This window comes from Mytilus galloprovincialis, chromosome 9 (assembly GCF_965363235.1).
Source record: "Mytilus galloprovincialis chromosome 9, xbMytGall1.hap1.1, whole genome shotgun sequence".
In the NCBI taxonomy this organism is placed as follows: domain Eukaryota; kingdom Metazoa; phylum Mollusca; class Bivalvia; order Mytilida; family Mytilidae; genus Mytilus; species Mytilus galloprovincialis.
The window spans coordinates 43,803,132-43,827,620 of NC_134846.1; the positions used below are offsets into that span (position 1 = coordinate 43,803,132).

At 32.8% G+C, this 24,489-nt stretch overlaps 2 long non-coding RNA genes across 2 annotated transcripts; both read left to right on the plus strand.

The window, feature by feature from the left end:
• The first annotated feature begins 7,913 nt into the window (after positions 1-7,913).
• LOC143046905 (uncharacterized) lies at positions 7,914-8,916 on the plus strand. Its single transcript, XR_012969300.1, has 2 exons — positions 7,914-8,469; positions 8,700-8,916. It is a non-coding gene; the product is annotated as an uncharacterized LOC143046905 (long non-coding RNA).
• Positions 8,917-15,651: 6,735 nt separating this feature from the next.
• LOC143046906 (uncharacterized) lies at positions 15,652-20,092 on the plus strand. The gene is made up of 3 exons (XR_012969301.1): positions 15,652-15,878; positions 18,441-18,598; positions 19,785-20,092. It is a non-coding gene; the product is annotated as an uncharacterized LOC143046906 (long non-coding RNA).
• The last annotated feature ends 4,397 nt before the right edge of the window (positions 20,093-24,489 follow it).

A 24,489-nucleotide genomic window follows, 5' to 3' on the forward strand; every position in this document is an offset into this window, starting at 1 on the left:
TACTAAAGACAATGATGTGTAAGTGAAAAACACGCCAACGAAAATGTAATTAAAAGTATGATATAAATCATGTCCTTACTGAAGTACTAACTACTGAGTTGAGCAGATTATACAAAAAAAAATGAAGAAGAACTAGAGGCTCTAAAAAGCCTGTGTCGCTCACCTTGGTCTATGTGACTATTAAACAAAGGAAGCAGATGGATTCATGACAAAATTGTATTTTGGTGATGGTGATGTGTTTGTACATCTTACTTTAATGAACATCCTTGCAGCTTACAATTATCTCTATCTATAATGAACTTGGCCCAGTAGTTTCAGTGGAAAATTTTAGTAAAAATTTACAAATTTTATAAAAATTGTTGAAAATTGACTATAAAGGACAATAACTCCTTAGGGGGTCAATTGACCATTTCGGTCATGTTGACTTATTTGTAAATCTTACTTTGCTGAACATTATTGCTGTTTACAGTTTATCTCTATCTATAATAATATTCAAGACAATAACCAAAAACAGCAAAATTTCCTTAAAATTACCAATTCAGGGGCAGCAACCCAACAACGGGTTGTCCGATTCATTTGAAAATTTCGGGGCAGATAGATCTTAACCTGATAAACAATTTAACTCCATGTCAGATTTGCTCTAAACGCTTTGGTTTTTGAGTTATAAGCCAAAAACTGCATTTTACCCCTATGTTCTATTTTTAGCCATGGCGGCCATCTTGGTTGGATGGCCGGGTCATCGGACACATTTTTTAAACTAGATACCCCAAAGATGATTGTGGATAAGTTTGGATTAATTTGGCCCATCAGTTTCAGAGGAGAAGATTTTTGTAAAAGATTACTAAGATTTACGAAAAATGGTTAAAAATTGACTATAAAGGGCAATAACTCCTATATGGGTCAACTGACCATTTCGGTCATGTTGACTTATTTGTAAATCTTACTTTGCTGAACATTATTGCTGTTTACAGTTTATTTCTATCTATAATAATTTTCAAGATAATAACCAAAAACAGTAAAATTTCCTTAAAATTACCAATTCAGGGGCAGGAACCCAACAACGGGTTGTCCGATTTATCTGAAAATTTCAGGGCAGATAGATCTTGACCTGATAAACAATTTGACCCCCGTGTCAGATTTGCTCTAAAGGCTTTGGTTTTTGAGTTATAAGCCAAAAACTGCATTTTACCCCTATGTTCTATTTTTAGCCATGGCGGCCATCTTGGTTGGATGGCCAGGTCATCGGACACATTTTTTAAACTAGATACCCGAAAGATGATTGTGGATAAGTTTGGATTAATTTGGCCCAGTAGTTTCAGAGGAGAAGATTTTTGTAAAAGATTACTAAGATTTACGAAAAATGGTTAAAAATTGACTATAAAGGGCAATAACTCCTATATTGGTCAACTGACCATTTCGGTCATGTTGACTTATTTGTAAATCTTACTTTGCTGAACATTATTGCTGTTTACAGTTTATTTCTATCTATAATAATTTTCAAGATAATAACCATATAACGGCACAATTTCCTTAAAATTGCCAATTCAGGGGCAGCAACCCAACAACCGGTTGTCTGATTCGTCTGAAAATTTCAGGGCAGATAGATCTTGACTTAATAAACAATTTAACCCCATGTCAGATTTGCTCTAAATGCTTCGGTTTCAGAGTTATAAGCCAAAAACTGCATTTTACCCCTATGTTCTATTTTTAGCCATGGCGGCCATCTTGGTTGGTTGGCCGGGTAACCGAACACATTTTTTAAACTAGATACCCCAATGATGATTGTGGCCAAGTTTGGTTAAATTTGGCCCAGTAGTTTCAGAGGAGTCATGTGCAATATTGTTTGCGCGAGCATTATACAGTTTCGAAATCGTGCAAACGAACAATGTTTGTATGAAAAATATAATCTATCTACTATTCGTCAACTTTAACATCTACTCCATATTCCTCTACATAAAAAGAGACAGAAAACAACAAAGGAACAATAAAAATCAGAAGTGAAAAAAGACAATGTTATGACCTCAATGAAAAACGACAACAACAAACAATTGTACGATACAAATTGCCATAGCACAAATATGTATTCCCTCTGACAAGTTCATCCTTGTAAGGGACCGTATAAAAACACTTCAATGATAAATAAAGACTAGGAAGCACAAACCCCATCACAAATCCGGGGATGATCTGCATTAAAGATACTGATTTATGACTTATAAAGAGAGGATTCACAGTGGCGTTGCTTTATCTGCTCACGAGAGGATTCGGATACAAAATTATTTTTGCAATGTGAATGAATTCTTTTTAAATTTGAAGGCGTATTTTCACTTCAGACCTGATAAATCTGTCTCATATCTATCGCAGATCTGATCACAATAAGATAATATAGATTTTTTATGTTTCTTTAGTTGTTTTTCGTTTAAATTTATTCTTACGTCATAAATATTGCATTAATTTTTGTAAATAAAACCCAACTTTAAACTGTAAATGCATGGTTACGACAACAGTAGAAATTCCCCTCTATCCTATTAGTCTTGATGTGCACAGCATTAACAGCGTATTTTACTTTATACAATATTTTTCGTTGAAATACGAATTGTAATCTTAATTATATTTTCTCTTATGGTTTTGTCCTGTTTTCTGTTTCTTGCATGAATTGATCATTTTCGTATAACACTACACGGAGTGTGATATAAAAACCTCCGTTAATTTGATCTCGGCTTATCCAGCATCATAAGACGATATGACGGCATTTCCATTGACTATTCGTTAGGTCAATGGCGACTTTTAAAGGTTAAAACGATGAACATTTCGTCCATGGTAACGGACATATGAGCATTTTGGATAATACATCTATTGTATCACGTCAGGGAGTCATGTGCAATATTGTTTGCGCGAGCATTATACAGTTTCGAAATCGTGCAAACGAACAATGTTTGTATGAAAAATATAATCTATCTACTATTCGTCAACTTTAACATCTACTCCATATTCCTCTACATAAAAAGAGACAGAAAACAACAAAGGAACAATAAAAATCAGAAGTGAAAAAAGACAATGTTATGACCTCAATGAAAAACGACAACAACAAACAATTGTACGATACAAATTGCCATAGCACAAATATGCATTCCCTCTGACAAGTTCATCCTTGTAAGGGACCGTATAAAAACACTTCAATGATAAATAAAGACTAGGAAAAGAATTCATTCAAGCAAAGTTCAAAACTTCCGTACAAAGTATTGTCAATTAATAAATGGGATGTTAATTAATTTATCAATTATCCTATATACAAAAAACAAAACAAAAAAGAAACTGACAGAAATTACCAAATATCGGTATTACTGACACTGATCAACGGCCATAAACAACCACCAACAACTGACTCTTCTGGAAGAATTCAGGAAAACAAAACTAGAATTGTCAACCTTCCCCATTGCCACTTAGCGGCAGCCAATTAGGAAACTTAAAACAGTTGATAAAATTGAGAATGGAAATGGGGAATGTGTCAAAGAGACAACAACCCTACCAAATAGCAGACAACAGCCAAAGGCCATGCACCAATGGGTCTTCAATGTAGCGAGAAACTCCCGCACTCGGAGGCAAGTACACACATATATGCGTTACTATACATCTTTCTGTAAATTTTCAGAACATTTAGAGCCTTTAGAATGCTAACTTGACCTATAAGTTGTCATGGTGTAAACTTTATAACAAATATCAAGTTAATACCTTCAAGAATGATGAAAAAATGGATGGAAAACTGATTATTAGATTGAATATTTTAAGTCCAAGGATCATTACTCGGCACAAAATAATTAGAACGGAACAAAATTCTATCTTGATCTGTAACTTGTCATGATAAAACTATATACTTCTTAGTAAAACAATATCTTCAAGCATGACATAAAAAGTGCTGAAAACTGATTATTTGAGTGATTTTTTAAGTCCAAGGCCCATGACTCTGCACAAAATTATCAGACTAGAACATAATTCGAACTTGATCTGTAACTTGTCATGATAAAACTTTATAACCAATTGCAAATCATTATCTTCAAGCACGAAGAAAAAAGTAGGGAAAACTGATTTGCCAGACTGACGGATAGACAGACAGACAGACGGATGGAGTTCAAACCTAATTTAAGGTCCCCTTCGACGCTGCCAGTAGTGGAGTAATTACCTGAGTTTTCAATGTGATCTACAACATTATAGAAGATCGCTGGATGAGAAATGCCGTCTGTGTGGATTTTTTTTTAAATTTCAATTAGATTTATATCACTCAACGGATTATAAACTTCATTATCAATGGTATTTTTATTAAACGCCTATTGTATTTTGGTTAACCTTAAGTACTTGTTCGCATTATATATCAAAGACATGTCTTCCTAAAACTGCAACCGTGAAATTGCATATAATAATCTTTTAAATCGGTAATCTTTGATTGTGCATCTAAAGCCATTATTTTGTTCCAAATGTGTTTATAAATTACATTTTTGACAGTAAAACTAATTTATTGTGTGTTTAGATGATAGAAACACAAGATACTGATTTTTATTAGATCATATTTAGTAATTTGCAATGTTTTATAGGGATTTGTCATGCACATATGTGAAACAATGCAGATATGTTGTAATTAAGATGGAAGAAGATAGACATACAATAAAAACGTGTCATTTATGAGGGTTTGGATGGGATTTGCAGAATAGAGAATAATGAGCCAAATATGCAGAACAAATGTTTAAAAAAATTAAAGTATACAGGAAAACAGGACAAAAATGAAAAAAAAAGAGAAGAAAAGGATGCTAAAATATAATGAATAGAGAACACAAGGGTTCTCAAATATAAAAAAGTAAAGAATACTGGGTACGAAATATAAGGAATTAAAAAAAGTCACCCAGAAAAATAAAGAATGCAGAACTGAAGCACACCAGAAGTCCAGACCCTCGTTTATACGGTGTATTGTATAAGTCAGTCAAATTTTCAAGGTGTCTTGATTTTTAATTGAAGGATCTTAACAAATTTATATCCACACATTGTTTTTTGTCTCAGGAAAACAAACTTGAAACATCTAAAAGAGGGGCGATAGACACCAGAGGGACAGTCAAACTTGTAAATCAAAAATAAACTGACAACGCCATGGCTAAAAAGAAAAAGACAAAGACAAAGACAAACAGACAAATAATAGTACACAAGACACAACATATAAAACTAAAGACTAAGCAACGGGAACTCCACCATATGCAATTCAAATATTTTTTTCGGATTTCAATTGTGCATGGGCTAAAAGCTTGAACTTGCAAAATGAATAATGATATATCAACTGCCATTTATTATTCTTTCAAATTTAAGCACAATGGAAAAAAAGGCTAATATGTATCAATCTAGTCTAAGAGACAAAACCAGGGCATGCACACGAAAAAAAAAGCAAAGGAACAGCTACCGTATGCTGCTGTTCAATTCCGCAACCCAACCTCTTTAACCATCCTTTAATATACCCATAACATATGAACAACTGTCTAACGGAGGAGGTAAAACATGAATAATAGAACACGATTTAATATTGTATTGGCATATATATGGCGTTGTCCCATTTTCTTCGACTAATGAGTTATCAATATCCCCTTGGTGTCTTCCGCATCTTTTTTATTCTCTTATAAAAAAGAAGATGTGGTATGATTGCCAATGACACAAATATCCACAAAAGACCAAAATGACACAGACATTAACAACTATAGGTCACCGTACGGCCTTCAACAATGCGCAAAGCCCATACCGCATAGTCAGCTATAATAGGCCCCGATAAGACAATGTAAAACAATTCAAACGAGAAAACTTATTTATGTAAAAAAATGAACGAAAAACAAATATGTAAAACATGAACAAACGACAACCACTGAATTACAGGATCCTGACTTGGGTCAGGCACATACATAGACAAAAATGTTACAAAGATAAAAAAAAAATCAATTTTCTAAGGAGGAACGAACTTCATTTAAAGCTTAGATATTAACATTTTGTTAATTCATACAAAATAAGAAAATGTGGTAGGACTGTAGATGGAACAACTTTCCACCAGACACCAAATGACATAGAAGTAAGCAACTTCATATACAGGTTACCATACGTTTGAAAAAGAAAAAAAAAACAGCAAAAAAAAAAATGTTTTACTTCATAATTGTTTTGATTTTTATGATAACATATCCGAAGCATATTTTAACCTGGAATTCTAGATAGATTTTTTCGATATCTCAGGCCTTCGGAATTGAGAATATTGTGTCACGAACCCAGACTACACACGATAATGAAGTTGCTACACGACATAACGTAGTGGTATTCGTCACCGATGTTCATTGACTCACAAAGTTGGGCACTGCGATCATATGGCTCCTGTCAACGGACGTCACAATTCCTTATGATTACCAAGGGCGACGCTTCTTAGTTCTGAACTAGTCATCAGTGGTGTGTTTGCTAGACATCAGTGTTGCTAAGCTCAGTGAATTGTTATATCTTTGTTCCAGACTTTGCTACTATTCCTTAAACAGAATTTCGTCAACGTAAGTATAGTTTTTCGTGAAAAAATCACAGATAAGATGCAGTTCATAATACAAAATCAAAATAACTGAAGACATACAAATAAAATTAACACGCAAACAAATGCTTTCTTCTAAGTACAGAAATGTATAGAGTCTTGAGAAAAGCGTGGTTTAGGCCTTTGTGTGACTGAACCTTTTCAATACTGAAAGACATTGATTTCACTTTTGAATTGTCACTTTTACAAAAATCATGAATGTTGTTAATATTAATGTCATTAGGTTCTGGTTTTTTCTTCTTCAAAAACGGGAAAATTTATTATATTTCACTATTGTTGGTTAATGCTTATAACTAGTTTAAGTAAGGAGAACACGTATAGATTACCGAAGACACAATTTATATTCCTTTCCTTGAATTTCTACGGATGGAATGTCAAACTATGTTTTTATATTTAGATGATTGTACTTGCCATGCAGATTTTCGCAGGAGCTATTGAGATGTACAAATGGCTCAACACAGAAGGTATTTTAAACTGTTTAATATCTTTATTTATTATTATTATCAAATTGTTACAGTGACTTGACTGTTAGTGTTGCTATCCACCAATTGCAACTCATTCAAAATTTTGACCAAATTGCAATTTGTTTTATAAAATCAAATTGTTCAACAGGTCAGAATTTTGAACAAATTGTTCAGTCAAAATGTGAAAGTGCAAGGTGATAAAATAAAATATACTTACAATCCTATAAGACTTTAACTCCACTTTAATGATGTTATTACTAAATTTGTCTATCAATCTGTATAGTTATATTATAGCCATTACCATACTAAAGGTAAAATGTTTTATTTTGAATTGCTATAAAAATGTCCAAACTAAGCTTTTATATAGTTTTTCTTTCGAAAAGGATTTTATATTTATAAGAATCATATATCATTTAAAATAATACATCATATATTCAGTAAAATACATGTGAAATAACAATATGCTATTGATAAGTTTCCTTGGGGAGATGTGATTCTTATGAATATAGAATACTTTTCGAAAGAAAAACTATATAAAATCTTAGTTTGGACATTTTTATAGCAATTAAAAATAAAACAGTTCACCTTTAGTATGGTAATGGCTATAATATAACTATACAGATTGATAGACTGATTTAGTAATACCATCAATAAAGTGGAGTTAAAGTCTTATAGGATTGTAAGTATGTTTTATTTTATCACCTTGCACTTTCACGACTTGACTGTGGTTTTCTACAGCAGTTGGTTCAAATTTCTGACCAGTTGAACAATTTGGTTTAATAAAACAAATTGCAATTTGGTCAAAATTTTGAATGAATTGCAATTGGTGGATAGCAACACTTACAGTCAAGTCACTGTAGTATTACCAGGGGAAAAAAACATGAGATACATCGAATTCCGAATGAAAAAATATCATCCAGAATATGACAAATTCCATGCGAGGCGCGGCGAGGGCAACATTTACAATAACCTCATATCCATATACATATATGCTGATCAGTGTGCATGGTCTAATATGCAGATGCTATCATTTCAAACAAATAGAACTGTAAAGTTATATTTTTGAGCGTTATACTGTCTCTGTCATTATTGATTCTTGTTTTATAATTAAATGCATTATCGAATCCATGACTTACAGAGATGAAAATAAATGTTCAAGAATCCTATAATTTTCCAGTGGAGAAAACAACAATAATAAAACTTTTTTTCCAGAACCAGCGGCCGTTGTAAACGACACAAAAGATGAGAAGCATGACACTTCCATCAGCATAGAAAAGCAAAATCTTCCTTCGACATCCAGGGACACGACTGACACGGTTGTTAAATCCACCACAGAGAAGGCAAATAAAGCTGAACCTAAAACCAGTCAAACTAATGGCTTTGGTGGAATGAAGAAAGGATTTCTTCTCTAAAGCTAAGGTATGGGTAAAATTCTAATATTCTTTAAAAGGGAAAAATAATTGTTCTATTTTTTTCCCAGTTAGAGTCATTTGCATGGTGCGAATGAATTAAAATAATGATATTAACAACAAGCTATTTTTTTCGAGTTTTTTTTCAAATCGTATTTCTTAATTAAAATGTTTAGTTATAGTGTACTTGAAATGAATTGTTATGTGTTTTAATATATTCCTTTTTTATATTTCCAACAGGTCTTAGTTTTGATACACATATACTGTATCGAGTTGCTTTATATGAAAGCATATATGGTGAACAGACATTTCACGTGATTGTGGTGTACAGGCGCTAGTAGAATGAAGCTACTTTATGACTGAGTTTGCACGGAACCGGCTACTAAGTTTTCCACTCTGTAATTTTTCCTTAAAGTGTAGATGAGCATAATTCAATTCAAATAAAAATAACAAAATATGATTTCTTGTCATTAATCTGTAAAAACTGCAACATTCGAGTATGCTACACTACCAATAATTTACCCGTACTTTTTTGGTACATTTCTACCCTCGTGCATATCAGTACTGTTAGGAAAGACTGAAAACTTATAATGTTATACTTTCAATGAAATCAGTACTGATTTTGTCAGTACTGTTTCAGTACTGATTTTGACAGTACTGTTTTAGTACTGATTTTGACAGTACTGTTTCAGTACTGATTTTGACAGTACTGTTTTAGTACTGATTTTGACAGTACTGTTTCAGTACTGATTTTATCAGTACTTTTTCAGTACTGATTTTGACAGTACTGTTTCAGTACTGGTTTTGTCAGTACTGTTTCAGTACTGATTTTAACAGTACTGTTTCAGTACTGATTTTGTCAGTACTGTTTCAGTACTGATGTTGACAGTACTATTTCGGTATTGTTATTTTCAGTACTGTTTCAGTAGATTTGGTGTTGTTAATCTTTTTAACTTGAATGTGTATTGTTTCAAAAAATATTTGGAACTGAAAACTTTTAAACTCGGTAAGTATAGTATGCTATATAATAATTTGTGGCATATTTTGTATCTTTTCTAGATATCTCTGATTAAGTGTTTATCATTAGAGAAGTTTTTACAATGTGCATCTCAGTACAGTTGGTATCCAAATATAGGTTTGATAATTCTGTGACAATATTATTATTATCCTTTTTTAGCTGGTTACGTTTTTCTCTTAGACTATATCACTCTGCTGCGCAGATTTTTTTTAGCGACGTGAACATGACCAAGGAAAATTATCAAGCTTACTCTCGTCTATCGAAATACTATTGAAGCGAAGGAGAACACAACAGAAATGAAGCAAGATAAGCAGTTTATCGGATTTTACCCATTAGGAGCACCTGAATTCACTCCCGGTTTTTAATGGTGTTCGTATTGTCTTTTATGTATTTTTCAAAGTGTTGTTGTAAATGCCCTTTTGTTTTGTGATTCTTTGCTTACTTCTTGATTTTGGTTGTGACTGTCTTTCAGTGTTTATAAAAATAATACGCATTAGGAGCACCTGAATTCACTCCCGGTTTTTAATGGAGTTCGTGTTGTTTTTATATATGTATTTTTCAATGTGTTGTTGTAAATGCCCTTTCGTTTTGTGATTCTTTGCTTACTTCTTGATTTTGATTGTGACTGTCTTTCAGTGTTAATAAAAATAATACGCACTCGACATCAGGAAGATTCACACTGTGGGTCGAGGCTGATATTTTACAGTATCAATTGTATAATAGCGCATAATTTATATATATATCAAACAAGATTAGAATCTTCAATACTGTTCATTTTTTGGAATTTTGCTATTGCTTAAAATATGTTGTAATTAATGCAGTTATATGTTACTATGTTAGGCAATGCATTATAATCAACACAAAACAATGTCTCGATTACCTTATTTTTAATCATAACTGGAATTTCTTTAATTTATCATAACCATTTTTTAATATATAGTAAAACATTCAATGTCATACCAACATGTGAAGTTTGTGGCAAAAATCTCTGTCATTTTCATGCCCCTTGGTTATTTTATGACCCTTTAAAGCTCATAAATAAAACAATCAAAGAAACAATTAATTTTGCATGTATCATGTTTCATTGCTCTCCCCCTATGCCATCTTTTCTTTGGAATGCTATGTTGAATGTAAGTTTCCTGGCTCTTTTCCTCAATTAAGTCCCTGATATGATGTGTCTTTTTACATGTACAGTGGTAATTCAAGAGGACACTTTAGTTCTAATATGAGCTCATTATAAGCATCCACCTTTAATGTTTTGGTACTTGTACGAAACTCAGGATTCAATGGTTCATGATTAAATGTTGGTTTTTTTTTCTGATGAGTGCCATATTGTCTAGATACATCATTTTGTTTATAGGTCTTCAATTTTCACATCGAACATTCCCATGTCTGCTCCTGTCTCCATTGCTGTTAATCATTCTGAGGAAAGAAAATGTAATGATTTTATAAATAATAAAATTGAGAATGGATATGGGGAATGTGTCAAAGAGAACAACCCGACCAAAAAAAAAAACAACAGCAGAAGGTCACCAACAGGTCTAGGCTACAATAAATTATCTTATGTTAACACTTTCCTCATTTCTGTGTTATGTAAAAATAAAAAAGAATGCACAATTATGGAAGGGAATGGTATGACATCAACAATTACTTATTACTTTATATACTACCATAAGTCCCGTGAGTAATCACTAATGGACTGGACTTCTGATACTACATGTATATATAATATTGTAATCAATCAAAGTTGAAATTTGTTTCTAAATAAAAAAAAGAGGAAAATATGATAATTTAGTTCATCATCATCAAAGTATTGGTGTTTGCCAGTGGCAAGTATTTCATACATGTGTAGTTTTAACCATCGGTCTATGTATGTGCTCTTTATAATAAGATCCGTGAAACAACGACGAAAGACATTTAAATATATACTAACTACTTTATACAAAAGTACATTAATGTTTAATAGATTGAAGTGCAAATTTAATTTAATTGAAAATTTATCGTACATAGTCATATATGTAGCACCTAGCCAGAGATGTTATACATCTATCTATGGTAGCACACAGAAACGTGTCCGATTCCTCAAAAACGCGTCAATGATTTGATAAACATGTCAAATTGCACTGGCGAAACAACTTCTGCGGGACGCCGGTCGAGCAGTCATAGACATACATTTTGTAAAAAGACATTTATAGGCATCACCGGATAATATTAAAACAATAAAATTTACTTACTATTTATAAACGATGATTTAAACTTTACAAAACTTATTAAATGCAATGTTAATGGGTTTTTTTCTAAATACGCATGACATATTTGCCACTGGACATTAAGTAATCAATAGTTAATTATGTGTTGTAAACTTAGCCTGCAGCTATGCTTGTTATGAATTACCTATGCTGAACAAACTAATGTTTATCAATGACATACAGTAAACGTGGTCAAGCACCGGGAAGAAAATACAATATAAAATGTACATGATGTATTAGTTAAATCTAAATTGTGAAGTACCTCTGTCTGAACTTTATAATAATAATAATCATATTGATAAAGAAAATCATAAATTGAAGCGCTTCAAATAAAAATAACTTTTTATTGTGCAATTTTTTTTAAACCAGACCTATAGTCTGTGTCTGCAAGCAGAAGAAAGCGTGCACAGTGTAGCATACCTTGGACATTTGTCTGTACGGATTACTAAACCTTTCCTACAGATTTTTTTTTGGCACCTGCTTCGACTTTTTTTTCTAATCAATTACAATCCAACCGAACAATACGGGTTCTATCGTATCCCACACCATTGATATTGAATTGCGTTTTTACTTTACAGAGTATCATTGGGGGTATATGAGTTTTGAAATATTCTGGCTTTTTTAACCGGACACATTCTTAAATTATCGGACACGTTTTTGAAATTGCAACAATACACAAAAGGTTATTGTCTTAAGTCAGGAGTTTGGTATTCAGTAGTTGGTTTTCAAGTTTGAATGGTTTTACATTAGTCACTTTTGGGGCCCTTTACACCTTGCTGTTCGGTGAGAGCTCATGCAGGCATGGCGTTGAAGACCGTACTTTGACCTATAATGGTTTACTTCTACATATTACGACTTATATGAACAGGAGACTTTTCTCATTGGCAGTTATACCACATCTTCTTATATATTAATACAACACTGAGCCACCCAACCCATCCACCCCAATTACTTGTTTATGAGGGCTGCCTAGAGTCAGAGGTGGATTTAGGGGGGCAGAGGAGCCGCCCCCCCCCTTTTTGGAAAAAATTGGTTGCTTATATAGGGGAATCATTGAAGCGTGACTGGAGCTGGCCCCCTCTTAGGTCAGTCAGTGGGCCCCCACTTATGTAAATTTCTGGATCCGCCACTGAGAGTTGTTACACCGGGCCAAAAATGCATCGGACTGAAACAACATACTGGTTGTGTGTACACTGATAAAATTAAAAAAATGTATAAAATATTGTAAAAAATAATTTTTCATTTGAGTGCATTTACGTAACAATAACACAATGTAACCGTAGACATAAATATCATTGTTACACTCGTAAGTATTCTATGTAGTTCCTTAGTCAACCCTAGGTCTGCATTCCGGCGATATAGCCTATAAACTTCATTGTAACAATAACTTTTTTACGACTGTTACATTTCAATGTAACCATAGCCAGTACCAAAATAAAATAGAAATTTAAATATTTCACAGACATCTTTATTTACAACATAAAAATAGGAAGACTGTTGAATGATTTTCAGTGGCGGATTCAGAGGGGGCGTAGAGGGGGTACGCCCCGCCCCCCCCCCTTTTTTTTTTTTTTTTTTTTTGGTAAAATGATTAATCAGACTAGACTTCGTGAACTTTGCCATTTCCCGAGTATTTAATTTTTATACGACAATTCTTTACTTATAAAGACATTTTTCGCTGGCCGGTATTTACTGATTGTCAAAGTCATGTGATTTGCTATGGTGGAGTTGACCAGTGCGTTGAAAAAACGGCAATCGGTCATTTTGAAATTAAAATTACAGTAATACACATTGCTTAGGCTGAGGTTGTCATGACAATCAGGAAACCTTCAAAGCGACACAGGATAGCACAAGAACGTATTGACTTCTATTTCACTATTCCACTAAACAGAAAGTAATGGTAAATACTCTAGATCTATAGACTATTACACTCTCATGAAAAAAAAGTTCCACAATATCATTTACCTACGAAAACATGTTTAACAAATTAATGATCCCTAGTCAGTATAAGCTCTAGAAAAATTTCAAGTCTCAGGTACGAACCATTTGATTTGAGGAGGCAGTCTGAGATATTTAAGAGGAAAAAAAATGACTCTGATTCTTGCCTTAAACAAAAATTTTGGCCGTATCTTGATTGAAAACAATAGTCTTGTCCACTTTTTTGCTATTAAAAACTAAAATTTCCAACAAAAATATTTAGCATGAAATGAACATGATGAATAAAAACGGGAGTATTTTTTTGTGGCCGGGGTTTGCATGTCTGACTGGAATGTCTGTTTTGCCGGACTTATATATATTGAATACTTTTTTCAAGACCAGACTGCATGCAACCTGCCTACTGGATGTGACTTTTATGTCTCCATTTGTTGACCGTCATTCATAACTTCGTTGTCATTTCAGACACTTTCGTAGTCTTTAGTGGATTTGGAACCCCTCACTTCGGTTCCCTAAGTTATGTTGGGTGAAACATATCAATCAAACATTTTGATAAAAACTGCTTGTTTGTCTTTTTTAACTCGTGTCGGTCGTATTGTAAATTTCATCTAATTTCCATGTCTATTTTTTACTGACAAGTCCTACATCAAATATATCAGTACATAGCTTTGGATCAATACTATCATTTTATGATAGACAATTAATAGGGAGAATACAGCATAAAAAAAAAGGTCCCAAAAATTTCCGACTCGCTCCGCTCGGCAAAATTTAATATCTTCGCCCCCCTTCCAAAAATCTGGGATCCGCCCCTGATTTTTACCACATCAAATGCACAATGAGCAAACCCATATATCGCATTGCCCAGATCGCATAGTATGCTAAAAAAATATTTTAAAAAACCAGAAGTAACAGAAATGTTGTTGTTAAATCATTTCAAACGAGATCACTTATATATATAAAAATATACATATATGCAGCAACAAACACAGCAGTCAATGTGGCGAGATGAAATAATTTTGTAGGCACCTAGGACTTATATATTAAAATGTTTCCCAAATTAAATGAAGCATTGGGCCCTATATAAAAAAATCCTGTCAAAATAGGAAACACATTTTTAAAAGGGGGGTCCAAATCTGGAGATAGGGTTTCTAAATAGATTTCCCTTTTCAAATTTATGCATTTATCGTTAAAAAGGGGTCCAACCTTCGGACCCTCCCCCTTCTTACGCCGAGGGGTGTACCGCACCTCCCTTTATCCAATCATATGTTTAGAAAGTCAGGCTGATCATTTCACAAATATCAATTTGACAAATATTAATACTATAATCTATTTAATAAGGTTTGGTAAAGAAGTAATAATATGTATATCCAAAACAACCCGCGATTTTATACCTATTTTGACATTTACAGAAAGTTCTGTAACCAGAGGCGGATCCACCCATTGTTTTAAAAGAGGGTTCCAAACACAGGCACTTGTTTCTATCCATACGAAGGTCGACTATCCATAGTCGACCTTCGTATGGATAGAAACAAGTGCCTGTGGTTCCAAAAACTCGGGATAAAAGGAAAAAGGGGGGTTCCAACTCAGTCGCCTAAAGATTTCATAATTATAGCGAAAAAATGGGGGAAACACAGTGGGGGGAAATAAAATATTTTAAGTAGTATTACATAGAATAATGCATTGAACGTCCAAAATAATTTGGTGTTCACACCCCCGGAACCCCAAGGGTCCGCGTATTCTGCTTTTTTAACTAACGTAATATGTTTTGAATTAGCTATGCTACTATTTTCGAAGTTTTAAAATATACAATGTACTACTATACCTTGATCTACCTTCAATCCCATTGTGGTATTGATCGGTATTCAATCCAGAAGAAGTTTGAACTGTTGAACTGTTGAAATGTCAGTGCGAGTGCAAAAATAACGTTTGTAAACAATGAATGACGTCATGTGTAAATCCAATCACATAAACGTTTTACAATAGGCAATTGTATGTTCCATATTGACGCTCTTTTGTGATTACGATAATAACATCAACGGCAAAATTTGAGACAACAGTAGATCAGCCGGGAAGGATAGGATACAGAAATACAGCAGAGAAAATATCGGTTTACCAGCCACTTGCAGAAAGTCTTAAAGTTACAGAAAGAGACGATTGTTACGACACGTCAGAGATGGCGGATCCTTTTCGAATCATCTACGGATTGCTATTGTTCATGTATGTTTTACAAGTCAAATGTATGTCTTCTTCCATCACAAGTTTTATTCCGTGAGCATCCTGTCAGATCATATATTTTGCCGGAATCAACATTCTGTATACTGTGTCAACAGAATACAGAATGTTGATTCTGTATTCTGTTGACACAACATTCTTATTCTGTTGACACAACATTCTATATTCTGTTGACATTTTTACAAAAACAATGTCTTTCCCTTCAAGACTTTAGTTCAAATTTATATTTACATATATATTTGTTTATAAAAAAAGATGCCGTATTATTGCCAACGACACAACAACAACAGCAACAACATATATTTTATTTGCCAATCATGGCACCCAAAATGAGCGGAATAATCACAACTCTCCACAACAGATCAGATGACCAGAAATTAACAAATATAGGTCACCATACGGCCATCAATAATGAGCAAAGCCATATCGCATAGTCAGCTAAAAAAAGGCACCAAATGACAAATGTCAACGAATTCAAACAAGAAAACTAACGTTCTTATTCATGTACAAAAATGAACGAACAATGAATATGTAACACACCAACAAACAACAACCACTGAATTACAGGCTCCTGACTTCGGACAGGAACATATATACAGAATTTGGTGCGGTTAAACATGCTAGGGTCTTCCCCCTAAACCGTGAACAGAGTTGTAACAGTACTACATAACAACAAACTATAAAATTCAGTTGAAAAAGGTTTATTTAACTTTAAATAACTGATGAATGCAAATAGAAATACATCTCAGTAACAAAAACATAAGGCAGCAACCATTTGATTTTCTGGGGGGGGCTATGGTTTTTTTTTTCTGTGCAAACTTTTTTTTTCGCCTTCGGCGAAGAACAATCTATTTTTTTAGCAACAAACCGGAGACAATTTTTTTCTTTCAATTTTAGCATTACATATAGTGGCAGCTGAGGGTGAAACAAACAATTTTTTTTACTCAGGGTCCAAAACAAATTATTTTTTCCACCAAAACCTGGAAACAAACTTTTTTTTCCAAAAAAAACCATAGCCCCCCCCCCCCAGAAAATCAAATGGTTGCTGCCTAATGGACGTTACCGTTACTCAACAAAAAAGTCACTAAATACAGATCTGAGAGTACTTGCAGTTACTGACAGCTAGTTCAAAGCCACTAACAACTAATAACAAAAATCATGCATCTAACTTCAAAGACTTAGTTCATAGTTGTTTTTATATATCTGTTGATTATATTTAATCTTAGTTTTTTCCTTCTGTTAAAAGAGATTAAATAACAGACGCAATGTTCAACAAATTTGTTTAAAGATGGCAAATTTGTGTTACATTCGTTTAATTTATAATAATACACACAAACTAAAGAGACAGAAAGACAAAGTTTGCCTCCAACGACAAGCAAGAATAAACCAAGAAACAGAAAACAGACAATTTTCCAATGTCCTATTTGGCTGGCTTTCACATTATTCCCAATTTTGTTATAAAGTAGACAGAAGCAATGAAGAATCGATAATAGTGTGATGCTTGAATATGAAGAAAAGAGAATAACAGGCAAAATTAATAATAAAAAGTGAAAAATGATATAGAATATTACAGAATACAGAAATGAAGAAACCACTTCCAGACCAGAACCTTTTATAAGTTGCACATTTTTTATTTTTTTTGCCTTTTAAATCTTTCTGTTCGGACACCATATTGGTCCGACACCCCAATAGCCTGACGCCCTATTAGTCCGACGACCCATTGAACCGACACACGAATACTAGTAATCCGACACATAATTATTGAGCAATACTTTGTATGAATAATATTTATATTTTAAGAGGATAATCCCTATAGTTTAAAATGATCCTACTGAGATTCCTCAAAATAATAGCATATTAGAGTACATGTATTAAAAATTTGCTTAATGTCCAGTAGCAAATAATACATTCATGTTCAAAACAATTGTTAAATAAGTACAATAGGTAAGTCCTGTAAAAGATGTCATCTGGGGTGAAAGAAGGTCAATGAAACTTGGACTGCCACTGGACAACGAAAGCATATTGAAGGTGGACAGGAATTTGCCCTGCTGCATATTCAGACAAAAGGCCACCGACGGCCTCTCAAAGAGTTGTTGCAATAGTTATTACCTGCAGAGATCATGGCACTTTCTTTCTATACATGCTATATGAGGCATCCGATTAAAGGTAACCAATCTTACATTTGTTGAAAATTAAACATCCCGCACAACTTTACTACCAATGGTTTTAATGTTTAACTGTATCACATAAACATTATCCGTTGTGATGACTGACTTGCACTTCTGGTGACATTTTCTTAGTGAGAATGTGTTCACATATGGAACATATCTTGTCCTTATGTCCCACGTAAGTGTTATCAATAACTCCTGAACCACTTTACAGAATTTTGTAAATCATCGATACAATCTTTATCTCATGATGTATTTTTTCAAAGGACAATTTACAAAGTGTTACGTCCATAATTAATACCATAACATGCATGTTGGGAAAAACAACTTTTTATAAATGCATGCAAAGTATTTGATGCAGTATGATCTATTGTTATAGGTGTCTAAAAATGGATCCCACCAGAACACAAAGACTAAGTCTATGAGGAAAATAAAGTTTTAGATCAACGACTAAAAATTGTCATGAACAGATAAAATATGAGATAGAGATAGAACTGGTATGAAAGGTGACAGTAGAACATTGAAATAATTTGAAAGGTAGGTATATATATAGTTTTACACTCAATTATGAATTTTTTAAAGTAAGTATTTGCAGTTATTCCTATAATTTTATTTCAATATCATGAAATGTTGTAGTGTGTTTATATGACAACAAACCAACAACGAGCAAGTTCAAAAAAATAAAGAGTAGAAATACAATTCTTCAACAATTGAAAGATATCATTAAAGTTAACAAAGAAGTCTACGGGAAGTACATATCCGTACACACAACTTCTCATTTAACTGTTTCACAGATTGCATTGATATTGCATGTGCTCGAATAATCAGATTATATTAATACATATGTGTTTTGTTGCCGATCCAAAGATGTCAGAGTGTTACAGCAGGACATAGTTGAACTTAGGAACCTAAAGGAAATATAAACAAAGATCTCTTTCTCTGTAACCGAATAACAGATTTAAAAGATAGTAATTTATTATAATGAGAATTTCCACTGGTACTTATAATGAAAAAATTCACAAAAAGAATACTTTTATTTAATTTTTAAACTATTGCATATGTATGAAATGATAAAAAGTTGTAGGATTGTCACTGAGACAACTATCCACCCAATTTGAGACGATGTGAATGTGAACAATAATATACAACTGTGCAGACTTCAACAATGAGAAAACCCATACCGTATTGTCGGCTACAAAAGACCATGACATAAACAATATATGAAACAATTTAATTCAGAAAAATTAACGACCTAATTTATAACAAAACAAATTAAAAATGTTAAAAGTGCAGCCCGTATTGAAAACATGGACATTTGCCATGAACCCAAACTTGGGACGCTAAAGTTCTTCTCCAAATCGTATAAGATCAGGCCCTGAAGTCATACAAAATTTTCTCAGTGCCCGGAGAAAAAAAATCGTGGTCGAAAATTGAAATCCAGCATTTTGATTGGTTGATTTGTTGATTTTGGAGTTTGAGTAAATAACTGACTCGAAAGTTTAATGACTTCAAGGCCAGTTTTCAAGTAGGTAAATCAAACATTGTTCCATTTTTTTCTTTCATTTTTCTCCCTGTATAATATAAACCTTGTATAATTAACGTTATACCACCTTTAGCAATGCATGTACACTGATTCACATTATGTCATGGTTGACCTATGTTTAATCTTATTATTGGACTTTAACAAAATGATAAATGTTATAATCCAATTTTTCCTTTCCAGAAACAAGTTGGCAAAGATATATATCACATGCATAGGAAGAGCAATGGAAAATGACATTGAAGCAGAATTATGAAACAGTTATTTAAAAAAAAACATTAAATTGAGAGAGAGAAAACACAATTTTTTGTACTTTTTAATGCTGTTCATTCTTAAGATTACTGTTTATTGTATTTCGATGGAAGTTATTGCAGTTGATAAGAAGATAGAACAAAAATTTGAGTTCTTCAGCTTGTTTTTTATTCAGTCAATAAAAATTAATTTTGAAAAGCAAACCATATATGTTCAAAAATCAAAAAGGTTAATTATGTACCAAATGACCTCCGTCAGACATTAATCAGTCTGTTGGAAATCTTTCTTTAAATTTTTATGCTATTTTACAAAATGTACATTTGTTTGTATGTCTGTAAGATTCAAATCAATCAGAGATTTCTGAGGAAGTACAAACCAAGAGTTTCTGAAAGTCATCAGTCCTCATGTGAACATGCTATACTGAGTAATGTAGTGCTTACCCTTTCAACTCCCCGTTAACGGGATGCCTAAATATTGTAACACCAAATTTCATATATTCTTTTCGTAAAATACGCTCTGCAGTTTTATAAGAAAGAGTACAAGAGTTGTGCATACATGTATCTAAGTTACTAATCACAATACACTCATTACAAGTGAATGAAATTGCATGATTAAGGTATACAAAAAAAAAAGAAATCTGTCAATAAATGTATTCAACCATTAAAAATTTGTAAGGGTTCCGCGGAACCCAGTGTCTCGCCTACTTTTGCTGTAAATCACAGGCTTAACAAAAATGAGGAAAAAAATCAATAAAAATATTCCTCTTGATACAATCTTTTGATTGTAAGAAGCTACCATGTACTGTCCAAGTTTGGTAAAAATCCAGCATAGTTTATGAATCTAATAAATGCTTTAAAAACTTTAACTGCAGACTTTACAGGTATGTAATGTTAACTGGAAGATAATCTAAGTCCATTTAAAAGTAAAATATGGAAAAAGTGGATTTTTTTTCCTTCAAATTTACTTCTGGATACTATCTTATGATTATAAAAAAGCTTCTGTTCAAGTTTGGTACAACCCAGGATAGTTTAAGAAAGTTATTTAAATTTTAAAAACTTTTACCACAGAGTGAATGTAATGTTTCACTGCAGAAAAACTAAGTCCATTCAAAAGTAAAATACGGAAAAAATGGATTTATTTTTTTGTAAAATTTGCTTCTGGATACTATCTTATGATCATAAACAAGCTTCTGTCTTAGTTTGGTACAAAACAAGGATAGTTTAAGAAAGTTATTAAAATTCTAAAAACTTTATCCACAAAGTGAATGTAATGTTTCCCCGCAGAAAAAACTAAGTCCATTTAAAAGATAAATACGGAAAAAATGGAATTTTATTTTTACAAAATTTACTTCTGGATACTATCTTATGATCATAAACAAGCTTCTGTCCAAGTTTGGTACAAACCCAGGATAGTTTAAGAAAGTTAATAAAATTCTAAAAACTTTAACCACAGAGTGAATGTAATGTTTCCCCGCAGAAAAAACTAAGTCCATTTAAAAGATAAATACGGAAAAAATGGAATTTTATTTTTACAAAATTTACTTCTGGATACTATCTTATGATCATAAACAAGCTTCTGTCCAAGTTTGGTAGAAATCCAGTATAGTTTAAGAAAGTTATTAAAATTTCAAAAACTTTAACCACAGAGTGAATATTTGTGGACGCCGCCGACGACGACACTGACGACGACGGAAAGTAGGATCGCTTAGTCTCGCTTTTTCGACTAAAGTCGAAGGCTCGACAAAAATCTTACAATGAGCATATGATTGGAAATTTATTTATGAGAAGTTAGACTAAAAAAAGTGGTCGTATTCTGAATATTCGATCAGCTCACAGTAAAAGGAGAAAAACATACGCTGTTCAGTCTGAAGGTACCTGTTCATGTAGGTGGACACGTCTTGTAGCAGATTCTCTCCTTGCGGTGAACTAGCATGTTAAAAAGGAGCTCAGTGCATTATTGATCTAGTTCTGTACAAACTATGTTAATTACATTGTATTTATATCTGAGTATCATGTCCTCTTCCTGCACTTAACTTGCCACTGGATCACATAACATCAATCCATCCACCCATCTTCTCAAAAGTAATATATCGAGTTCCACTGTTCAATATGTTCTGATTTGACTCAAGCAAGATATAAATACATGTAATATGGTATTGTCAAATAGAAGTATTAATAAGTATTAAAAACATAAACCTTGTAGACCACACAAGATGCAATTCTGACAATAAATATGACATAAAGCCAGAATATTTAAAAAAAAAAAAAAAAAGAAGCTAAAGTAACTGTCGAAGAGCTGGATCTAAAGCTGAACCACTTCAGGACAACAAAAATCAGAGAAATAAAAAAAAAAAACATAACGAAAACATTTACATGTCACGATATAGAAAATGAATGGAAATGGGGTAAGTGTCAAAGAGAACAATTAACCCACCCCAAATATACAAAACAACTAGGCATCACTATACAGATAGTCTGATTTAAAAAATGAAACAGTACTGAAGAAATTAGTAACGAAACACTACTTACGAAATCAGTACTGAATCATTACTGACGAAATCCGTACTGTCTGAAACAGTACTGTCAAAATCAGTACTAAAACAGTACTGTCAAAATCAGTACTAAAACAGTACTGTCAAAATCAGTACTGAAACAGTACTGACAAAATCAGTACTGAAACAGTACTGACAAAATCAGTACTAAAACAGTACTGTCAAAATCAGTACTAAAACAGTACTGTCAAAATCAGTACTGAAACAGTACTGACAAAATCAGTACTAAAACAGTACTGTCAAAATCAGTACTAAAACAGTACTGTCAAAATCAGTACTGAAACAGTACTGACAAAATCAGTACTAAAACAGTACTGTAAAAATCAGTACTGAAACAGTACTGTCAAAATCAGTACTGATTCCATTGAAAGTATAACATTATAAGTTTTCAGTCTTTCCTTGCAGTACTGATATGCACGAGGGTAGAAATGTACCAAAAAAGTATGGGTAAATTATTGGTAGTGTATGCATGGACCCGGTCAATGGCGTTGTCTTTAAAGTGTATATAGGATAATGAATTTAGTTATTTCAATAAAAGATGAAACCTAATATAAATTCTTGTAATTTGTCTGTAACAAGAGAATGCTTGATTTTTTATTATTTGGTAGTCGGTGTATTTATTTTCTCAATTATCCGTTTTTATAAGTTCTCCTCAAGCATGCATATTTTTATTACACGACCATCTGAAAATTTCGAAAGAACTATATCATCGCAATATCATTTTGCTTATTCTGTGACGTCACTGAGGTGAAAGATACAGTGGCAAAGGGATATGCAAACTCATAATAGGACTATCTAACTTGTATTGACTTGTGTCTGGTTCATTTTGTTTCAAAATATATATTTAAAAACAAACAAGTGTGGACACAGATGAGTGTGGATAGTATGTTTGGATGTTTGACAGTGTTTTATGATAAATGTAGTTCTATGATTTTCCTATATGTGTTATTAACTGTGTTGCACGATGACAACCAACCTGAGCATAAGGAGTGTTTATTTTATATTTAGTTTAGTTTTTATGTTCAAGACGGGCATGGAAGAGACACTAATTGCATTAGTTACCAAATGATTGTGATAGAATATGCTGATTATGATAGAATATGCTAAATTCAGTGGTTGTCGTTTGTTTATGTGTTACATATTCGTTTTTTCTTTATTTTTTGTACATAAATAAGCCTGTTATTTTTCTCCTTTGAATTGTTTCACATTGTCATTTCGAGACCTTTTATAGCTGACTATGCTGCATTAGCTTTGCTCATTGTTGAAGGTTGTGCGGTGACCTGTAATTGTTAATTTCTATGTCATTTTGGTCTGTTGTGGAGAATTGTCTCATTGGCAATCATATCACATCTTTTTTTATATGTATTTGCTAACTATTTGTATGGTTCTATTTATATATCTTTGTGGTGGCTTGTCAGTATCATTAGTAAAACACTTTAAAATGTTGAATTGATCTTCAGATTAGAAGACATTTATTGGTTTTTAGTAATGACAATGCCTAACATGATGCTTGGGCCTGATGAGCTAGAAAGTAAGCTTCTGTGCTGTTTTCTATCAATTCTTTGATAATATCTCCTTCAAAGCTGGTGAAAGCAAAACAAATTTGGTCAATGGACAAATAATGTTTGGTTCAAACAAAAAATAAAATGCTTTTATCTCCCTGTTACTTACATTGTACATAGAAATGATAATACTTTGAGACATCCTTGTACATGAGAGTTGTCTGTAAAATCTTTATTTCACAAAGAATGAATTGCATAACAATGAACCGAGCTCAAAGCAAAGCACTTTAATAATACACTTAGACAGAGAGCTCAATCCAGTGATATACTTTGTACTACAGGTCCTTCATGAACATCCATCAACCAGAACCATATCTCAATAACATGCCATACTACATGGTTGGATCAGAAGTCCTGAAAAAGACATGATTTTTTTTAATCGTATTTAAAGTATATATGCATAGGTTAAAACTTTCACTAATTTGTGGTATAATCATTCAGTGTCTGGCAACTATCAATCGCTTCATGCACAAACTGATATAGGTTGAGCATGAGTGCCCCTCTGTTGGAAATAAAAACATAC